Source organism: Canis lupus, chromosome 29 (assembly GCF_011100685.1).
Source record: "Canis lupus familiaris isolate Mischka breed German Shepherd chromosome 29, alternate assembly UU_Cfam_GSD_1.0, whole genome shotgun sequence".
Taxonomy (NCBI): Eukaryota; Metazoa; Chordata; class Mammalia; order Carnivora; family Canidae; genus Canis; species Canis lupus.
Window position 1 is genome coordinate 27709430 of NC_049250.1, and position 9279 is coordinate 27718708.

A 9279-nucleotide genomic window follows, 5' to 3' on the forward strand; every position below is an offset into this window, starting at 1 on the left:
CTCCATGAATGATTGTCCCACTCAAGGCTCCCAAGACATTAGTTGTTACCCTATCATCTTAATAAATTTTTCCCTGTGTCTTGTCACCAAGATGAATACTTTATTATTGTCTTAAAAATCAACTCATTTTTTGGGCACCTGGGTGACTCAGTTGGTTAAGTGTCTGCCTTTGGCTCAAGTCATGATCCCATGGTCCTAGAATTAAGCCCCACATTGGACTCCCTGCTCACTAGGGAGTCTGCTTCTCCTCTCTCTCTTCCTCACCACTCTGCTCATGCTCTCTCTCTCTTTCTCTCTCTCTCAAATAAACAAAAGCTTTGAAAAAAAAGCAACTCATTTTTAAAATTTAAATTTACATTAAGGAACTAGATTTTAAGGAAAATAGCAGATTTAATGGGTTGATTGTACTTTTCCTAATACATGATAAAATAATAAAACTTTAAAAATAAAATGTTCCCCATTGTGCAAACTAAACACATTCTGTGCGCCCACTGGTAAAACTACCAGGAAGCATTGTTTTGACTGGAATTGCCAGTGGGCTAAGGCTTTGATCTTCCAAACACTGGTGGACAGAACTGTCTCATTACTAAGGAAGAACTTGAGGCTGTTTCAGCAACCTCAAGGATTTAAATCTGTCTCTGGGCTCAGAGAATGTGTTTGGTTGAAAGAAAGGCCCAAAAGTGACCAAGGTGGTCATTTTCCCTCCCTCAACAAAGAGATAAAACGATATTGTTCACTAGCTTCATATAATGTGTTTCATTGGCTACTTTGCCTGGGAAAACAGCGTGTTATAAAACAGTTGGAGTTCTTGCAACCAAAGTCAACTGAATTTCAGTGGCACCAGAATAAAGAATGGGAAAATCTCCCAAACATTCCTTTAGCAATATTTGAGTTTGAGTCAATCAATTAAAATAGAAAAAATAGGGGTGCCTGGGTGGCTCAGTCGGTTGAGCTTCCAACTCTTGGTTTCAGCTCTGGTCTTGATCTCAGGGTTGTGAGATTGAGCCCTGCATTGGGCTTCATACTAGGCATGAGGCCTACTTAAAATAAATTATAATAATAATAATTTGCATGTAGCCAGAAGTCTGGCGGTACCTTTAGGCTTTTACAAGTCAAAAAAAAGGAGGGAAGAAGGGGGGGGGGGAGAAGAAATGAAGGTGGCAAAGAAATAGGAGATGGGAGACATGCTAGATATTAAGACTCTGTGGAAAACTATTAACAAGTATTAAATTGTCATGTATTTATATAGCTATTTCCTTCCACACTGCTATCACATTCTCTAAATATCTTGCAAAAAAAATCTTAGTTCATTATATATATAGTAATACAAGAAATATGCTATATATTATATATTACATAAGTAACACATGTAATATAATATAAAACCTATAAAATATTTCATATCATATATGATAATTTGGGTTTAGCAACCTAGCAGCTAATACAGAAGAAACCTGATCCAAAAAGCCTTATCAATGCCACGGAAGACCTTGCAACCAGAGAAACCTACATTTCATTCCCAGCTCTAATCAGCTCTATGGCCTTGAGGACAAGTCACCAAACCTTCTGGGCCTCAGTTTCCTCCTTTATAAAATAGGAATGATGATAAGTACCCCTTAGTTACAAGCTACAAAAGTCAAGTACAGGCATATCTCAAAGATATTGCCAGTTCAGTTCCAGACCACTGCCAGAAAGCAAGCCAAATGATTTTTTTTTTTTTTGGATTCCCAGGACATACAAAAGTTATGTTTATAGTATATTGTAGTCTATTAAGTGTGCAATAGCATTATGTCCAAAAAAGCAAGGTAAACACCTTAATTAAAAAATGTTTGATTGCAAAAAAAAAATATTTGATTGCTAAAAAATGTTAACCAACATCTGAACTTTCAGCAAGTTGGAATCTTTTTGCTGGTGAAGGCTCTTGCCTTGATGTTGATGGCTGCAGACTGATCAGGATGGTGGCCGCTGAAAGGTGGGATGCCTGTGGCAATTTCTTAAAATAAGACAACAGTGAAGTTTGCTGCATCATTTGACTCTTCCTTTCACAAACAATTTTTCTGTTGCAATGCTGTGTGATAGCTTTTTACCTATGGTATAACTTCCTTCAAAATTGGAGTCAGTCTTCTCAAACCTTGCCACTGCTTTTATCAAGTTTATTTAATATTCTAAATCCTTTATTGTCCTTTCCACAATTGTCACAGCATCTTCACCAGGAGCAGATTCCATCTCAATAAACCAACTTTCTTTGCTCATCCACAAGAAGCAACTCCTCGCCCATTAAATTTTTATCATGAAATTGTAGCAATTCAGTTGCATCTTCAGGTTTCACTTCTAAGCCTAGTTCTTTTGCTATTTCCACCACATCTGTGGTCAGTTTTATCACTGAAATCTTGAACCCCTCAAAATCATCCATGAGGATTGCGATCAGCTGCTTTCTAACTCCTGTTAATGTTGACATTTTGACTTCTTTCTGTGAATCGTGGACATTCTTAATGGCCTTTAGAATGGTGAATCCTTTCCAGAAAATTTTCATTTGACTTTGCCCAGATCCATCCGAGGAATCACTCACTATCTATGACACTTCTACCTTACAAACTGTATTTCTAAAATAATAAGATCTGGAAAAAGAAGATGGAATTGCTCCTGGATCCATGAGCTGCAGAATGGATGCTGCATTAGAAGGCATGAAAACAACATTAATCTTGTCGTACAACTCCATCAGAGCTCTTGGGTGACCAGGTGTGTTGTCAATGAGCAGTCCTATTTTGGAAGGAATTTTTTTTCTGAGTAGTGGGTCTCAACAATGGGCTCTAAATTAAACCATGTTATTAACAGATGTGCTGTCATCCACGCTTTCTTGTTCCATTTTTAGAGCATAGGCAGAGAAGATTTAGCATTTGGGGACCTAGAATTTTTGGAATGGTCAAGGAACATTGGCTTCAATTTCAAGTCCCTGGCTGCATTGGTCCTTAACAATAGAGTCAGCCTGTCCTTTGAAGCTTTGGAACCAGGAATTGACTTCTCCTCTCCAGCTATGAAAGTCCTAGACGGCATTTTCTTCCAATAGAAGGCTGTCCAATCTCCATTGTTAAGTGTAGTTCTTCTATTAATTATCTTAGCTAGATCTTCTGGAAAACTTGCTGCAGCTTCTACACCAACACTTGCTGCCTCCCACCTTTCACTTTTATGTTATGGTGATGGCTGCTTCCCTTAAGCCTCATGAACCAGCCCCTGCTAACATCACACTTTTCTTCTACAGCTTCTTCACCCCTCTCACCCTTCTTAGAATTGAAGAGAGTTAGGGCCTTGTTCTGGATTTGGCTTAACGAATTGTTGTAGCTGGTTTGTTCCTCTATCCAGACCACTCAAACTTTCTCCATATCAGCAAGAGGCTGTCTTGCTTCCTTACCATTCCTGTATTCACTAGAGTAGCACTTTTAATTTCCTTTAAGAATTCTTCCTTTGCATTCACAACTTGGCTAACTGTTCTGCACAAGAAATTTGGCTTTCAACCTATCTTGGCTCTTGACATGTCTCCCTCACTAAGCTTAATCATCTCTAGATTTTGATGTAAAGTAAGAGACATGTGATCCTTTCACTGGAACACTTAGAGGCCATTATAGGCTTATTAATTGGCCTAGTTTCAATACTGTTATGTCTCAGAGAAAAGGGAGGCCAGAGAAAGGGAGAGAGAAACAACCAGTCAGTGGAGCAATCAGAACACACAACAGGTATTGATTAAGTTCACTATCTTATATGGGCACGGTTCATTGCACATCAATTACTAAGGTAACATGACAGATCACCATAACAAATACAATAATAATTTCAAAAGTCTGAAATATTGTGAGAATTACCAAATTGTAATTGTAACACAGAGACACAAAGTGAGCAAATGCTGTTAGAAAAATGGCACCAATAGATTTGTTTGATCTAGGGTTCAAACACTAGCGGCTCTCACTGGAATTTATCTGAAAGTCTGGCCCCTTGTAACTCAGATCACCAACTTTCGACTTGTGAAAAAAAAAAAAAACAACTACAATGTCTGCAAAGTGCAATTTAAAAAAGAAAAGAAAAATATGATGAGATATGCCTGTATCTAATAGAACATTTGGCATTCAGCAGATGTTTAATAGGAGTCATCACTTAAATGGCTCATATGATGCATAGAATAAAAAATAAAACCAGTTGCTCAGGACCAGCTAGCTAGCAAATAGCTAACCCTCTAACACCAGCAGAACTTCAGTGAAACTCAAGTAAAGAGAGGATGAAGATCCCACCCAATTTCTTTAACAACACTTGGGTTTTGAATCGATCATTGTGAAAAGTGAAATAATTTACACGTGGCCAGGAGTTTGCCAGTGGTTTCAGGCTTCACCATAAGGCATTTGGATTTGGTTTTATACGTGTGTGTGTGTGTGTGTGTGTGTGTGTGTGTGTGATGCTATCATTTTAATTTAGTAGTCCCTTGACTAAAAGTATTTCACATCCCTTCACAGATTTGCACAGGTGGCTTCAACATTGACCTTCCTTTTTCTATTTACTTCAGAAATAACTGGACTTCCGGGCTCTGCTTTCCTCTCCCAACATCACTGGAGACTGTGAGCTCTCTCTGGCTGAGAAGCCAAGTGAGTCCATTGAACCAGATTAACATCATTTTAATGGATCAACCAGTGACAAGTGCTAGACTCACTAACTAGGTGGCAGACTTGCCTGCCCAATCTCCTGGGAGGATTTCAGATTTCACGCACACCCAGCCCGTTTGGCTCATCACATCTTTCGGCTCCAGATCTTCTGGGATTCCAGTCAGCAGGCCCGTGTGTCTCATTCTACCTCTGAAACCCCCAGCCACTGAGCCATGATGATTTTTCCACACCTCAGCCTGGGGTGTGTCAGTACACAGAGCCAAACGATCTGAACTCTTCTGAACTCATTAAAATACATGTACAACTGGGGTCTGCTAACTCAGCATCCCCTACGCTGGCTCCCCACACCCCACTGTCCCCCTCAAACTCACAACCCCAATAGATCCCATTAATAAAGACATGTGTAGCTGTCTCTGGTGGTCTGGAAACAATACAGTCATATTTAATTCCCACTTGCACCTGATTATATCTTCAGTAGAGCAATAGCCTTTGCTGCCTCCCACATTAGCATCCCTCTGAGGCCATAAAAGACGTGACTGGAGGCCAAAGTCACACTTTCCCACAGAGGCCAAAATTGCCATATTTCTCAGAAAGCTGTATATTTTTATCCAGAACTGATTTGAAATGCTTGGAGAAAGAAATTTTTTAAAGTATGATCAGAAAAGTAGAAGCAAAAACAACTAAATGTCCTTTACTTGGTAACAGTACTTCTTGGGAAAGAGATACATTTGGTGGGGAAAAAAAAATCTCTAGGCCTCAGAAGACAGCAGTATGAAAGGAATACATTTTTATTATCAGAGAAGTTAGAAGGCGATGGATGAAACACTTTTAGCCAAGCTTCTGACAAAGAAATACATCACATCAGTCAACCACAAGATTTGAAGGTATGCCAAGCGCTGCTCATGATTAGACAAGCAAAACAGCATCAGGCTCAAGAGCTTGAGTTTTGGAAGAGATGTGGGGGTCATTTTTTGGGTTCTTGCTGTGGGCTCTTAATCAGGCTCTCCCACGTGCTAACTGTGGGACGTGGGGTGAGCCACATTGGAACTCAAACCTCAGTCTCTTCCTCTGCAAAATGGGCTAATTATATCTCTTCCAAAGGGCTGCAGTGAGCTGAACTGACAGCTTCGCGTTGCATACAGAACAGGTAGGGCAACGAACATTCGTAAGTGCCCATTACGGGATGGACAGTTGTAAAAGAAATGGTGACTGCCCTCGAGAAGCACACAACCTAGTGACGAAGAAAAGTGCAAATGTCTAATTACAATATAATGCAACACCTGCCTCAGCGGTGGTTGGATGTACTGCTCCAGAAGTGCAGAACAAGGGACATCTTCCTGGTGGAGCCAGGAGGCAGATGCTGACAGTCTCATCCCAGGACCTCTGCACTTCCCTTTTTTTTAAATATTTTATTTATTTATTTATTTATTTATTTATTTATTTATTTATTTATGAGAGACACACAGAGAGGCAGAGACATAGGCAGAGGGAGAAGCAGGCTCCCTGCAGGGAACTCGATGAGGGACTCAATCCTGGGCCTGGGATCATGCCCTGAGCCAAAGGCAGACACTCAACTGCTGAGCCACCCAGGTGTCCCCTGCACTTTCTCATCACATCCCACAGGAGAGGACATGTCCACATGTCCTGGAGCAAGGACATGGCATGCTGATGGTCAGTTTGACTCCCAACCTTGCATTCAACGTGAGAAGATTCCAAATACAGCTGGCCACTTTCTTTGACCCCGTTGGGCCCACCGAAACCAGTCATACCTGTGCCTCCTTCCAAGTCGGGAAGACTATCATAAAATAGATTCTTCCTCAAAGGACCTTGGTCACTTCATTTATTTTCTTGAGGATTTTTGAGTCCACATCAAGTCACACCACCACTCAGCTGTACAGAATGTCTTCCACCAGAATCTTCCCGTGAGAGTGGAAATGTCAAAATCAATTTCCTGGAGAGGAAACAAAAAAATGGCTTTTTTCCCCCCTAAAATTGTCTTGATAGCAAAATTTATGAGAGTTGAAGCATGTCCTGAGGGATCAGCTGGAAGGCTCATTTGAAAGGTCGTTTTTATCTGGACCAGGGAAAGCCCTGGAGAAGAAACTCCACTGGGCCCCAGAGGACAGACTGTATGTTGAAATTTTTCCTCACTTTTAACAGCTACAATTCTTTTGCAAAGTGCTGGTTGTATCTCAAGGCTAGCGGGTTGGCAAGGTGTTTTACACAGGAAAACTCAACAAGCTGGAGTCACAGACAGAGGCTGGCATGACATATTGCAGACAGCCTGGCGATGGGTGAGGTATGTCCAGGTGCCAAAGATATTTGGAAAGGCCCAGAGCCCTGTTAAGCTGTCTGGAGCTTCAACTACAAGGAATGCTAAGCTCTCACTGGAATTTATCTGAAAGTCTGGCCCATTGTAACTCAGATCACCACCCAGAACTCATTACAGAATGGTCAAAGGTGAATGGGTAACTTTGCCACAACGGGAAACAAGATTCTGAAGTAAAAATTAGAAACGGTTCTTTTCCATACTCTCCCTGTCCCCACCAAATACATGTTGAACAGAATTTAAGGACTGTCAGCTTGAAGGGATGCCAAACTTCTATCCTTCCCATGCTCTCCAATGCCACTCCATCCAGTTGGTCCAGAAGTACAGGCAACTGTTCCGGAGTCTCAGAATGGAAAGACTGAGCATACAGCGGGGAAAGTTCCGGCAAATCACCAAGTCTGATAAACAGGAGTGATCAGAACAATGATCCCACAGCAGATCTCAGGGCAGAGCCCAAAACTAGAAAGCCAGGGCCCATCCCAGCCAAAGCCCCGGTGCCAGGCCAGTTGATGTGTGAGGGGTCAAGGCCTGGGTCTAGGGAAAGTCCCATTCAGAAGGAGCGACCCCAGAATCAGAGTTTAAGAAGGACTTAGAGGCAGCAATTTTGTCAGAAGAGGACTAGAAAAGCTGAATGTGGATAACACTTTCCATAGAACTGGGGAAAGGTCAGTTACCTATAGCAAAACCCATGAGTGGGCAGCCCAGGTGGCTCAGCAGTTTAGAGCCGCCTTCAGCCCAGGGCGTGATCCTGGAGACCCGGGATCGAGTCCCACATCGGACTCCCTGCGTGGAGCCTGCTTCTCCCTCTCCCTCTGCCTGTGTCTGTGCCTCTCTCTTTCTCTCTGTGTGTCTCTCATGAATAAATAAATAATAAATAAAATCTTTAAAAAAACAACAACCCATAAGTGCTATGGAGAGTTGGAAGGAAAGCTGACACCTCCCAAACCACACACTGCAAGCCTCCCCTGACACTGCAGACCCCCAAAGTTTTCTGGATTCGGAACCCTCTGAGGTCACTGCTCTAAGGTCCCAAGCAGGATGGCAGGCTTGGAGAGGAGGGCACGGGGGCACCTGGGCGGCTCAGCGATTGAGCCCCCGCCTTCAGCTCAGGTCCTGATCCGGGGGTCCTGGGATCCAGTCCCCACATTGGGTTCCCCACTGGCGAAGAGCCTGCTTCTCCTTCTGCCTGTGTCTTTGCCTATCTCTGTGCCTCTCATGAATAAATAAATAAAAATCTCTAAGAAAATAAAGAAGGAAACCAGGACACACAGTGGAGGATAGACTGAGGCTGCAAAAGTCAGCTGCTGAGGCCAGGTCCCAGCGGGCAGGAGGGCAGGGAGGGCACGTTGCAAGCCTGAGCCCTGCAGCAGCAGTTCAGGTCCACGGAGGGACAGGCATGCTTGGGGAGCGGTGCGAGGGCGTCTGGACATGTCCCCTGACACTGTGGGCAGCGGGCACCGGTGGGGGTGCTGCTTAATCGTTTCCTGCCTACAGCCCAGACTGGTCTGGGAAGGAGGCCCGGCTGGGCTAGAGCTGCAGGTGGGAGGTCTGTGCGGCCAGCTGTGATGAGGCAGGAGGAGGCTGAGTCAGGGGAAACGTGAGGGGGTGGGGGTAAGGGGGGCTAGGCGGAGGAGGGAGGGAGGCGGAGAGGCCACGCATCCTCCAGCCTCCAGGGGGTTGAGGAAGAAGAGGGGCCGTTGGAACTTCCGTCCATCATTCTTTATTTTCCTTCCTCTCTCTTTCCTCACAGGCAACCAGCCAGAGGCTGGATGAGCTGTCTCAAGGAAGAAGAAATAAAAACAGCTTTTTAAATTACTGGAGGTCATGTCCTGTTTGAAAGGGCAAGAAAAGAGAACAGCCTCCCGCCCAGGCCGCGCTGGGGGCCCCCAGCCACCGGGATGACCTGATAGTGAAGGCGTGAACCCACAAATCAGCCTTCCAGGCTCCTGTGGAGAAGCTGCCTCCACCTCCACCACAGCTAAAGCACATGTTCCTTTTACTACAGATGCTGCCACAAGGGTTTCCTTTGAGAGCTGAGTGCAGATACAACAACCCAAGAGGAGGTGTCGGGGGCTCCTTTATCCTTAACCCCTGCTTCGGAACATGTGGCCCAGAACATAAAGTGGAGACACCTTCCTTCCCCACCCCCAAGCTGTAATACAATAGCCGGTGAGTGAGCAAAGGTATCATAGCTCCCCTTTCCAACTCATATAGTTTAGAATTCACCAATAACCTAGTTTTCGGGTGAAATGCAAGTGTCTTCAGGGTGTAAATCTTCTGCAAGCTGCCCTTCTGCAATCCAGT

The 9279-nt window shown here is 43.8% G+C and overlaps 1 pseudogene; it reads right to left on the minus strand.

Moving 5' to 3' along the window:
• Positions 1-1867: 1867 nt before the first annotated feature.
• On the minus strand, positions 1868-3618 carry LOC111093129 (annotated as a pseudogene).
• Between the last annotated feature and the right edge of the window lie 5661 nt (positions 3619-9279).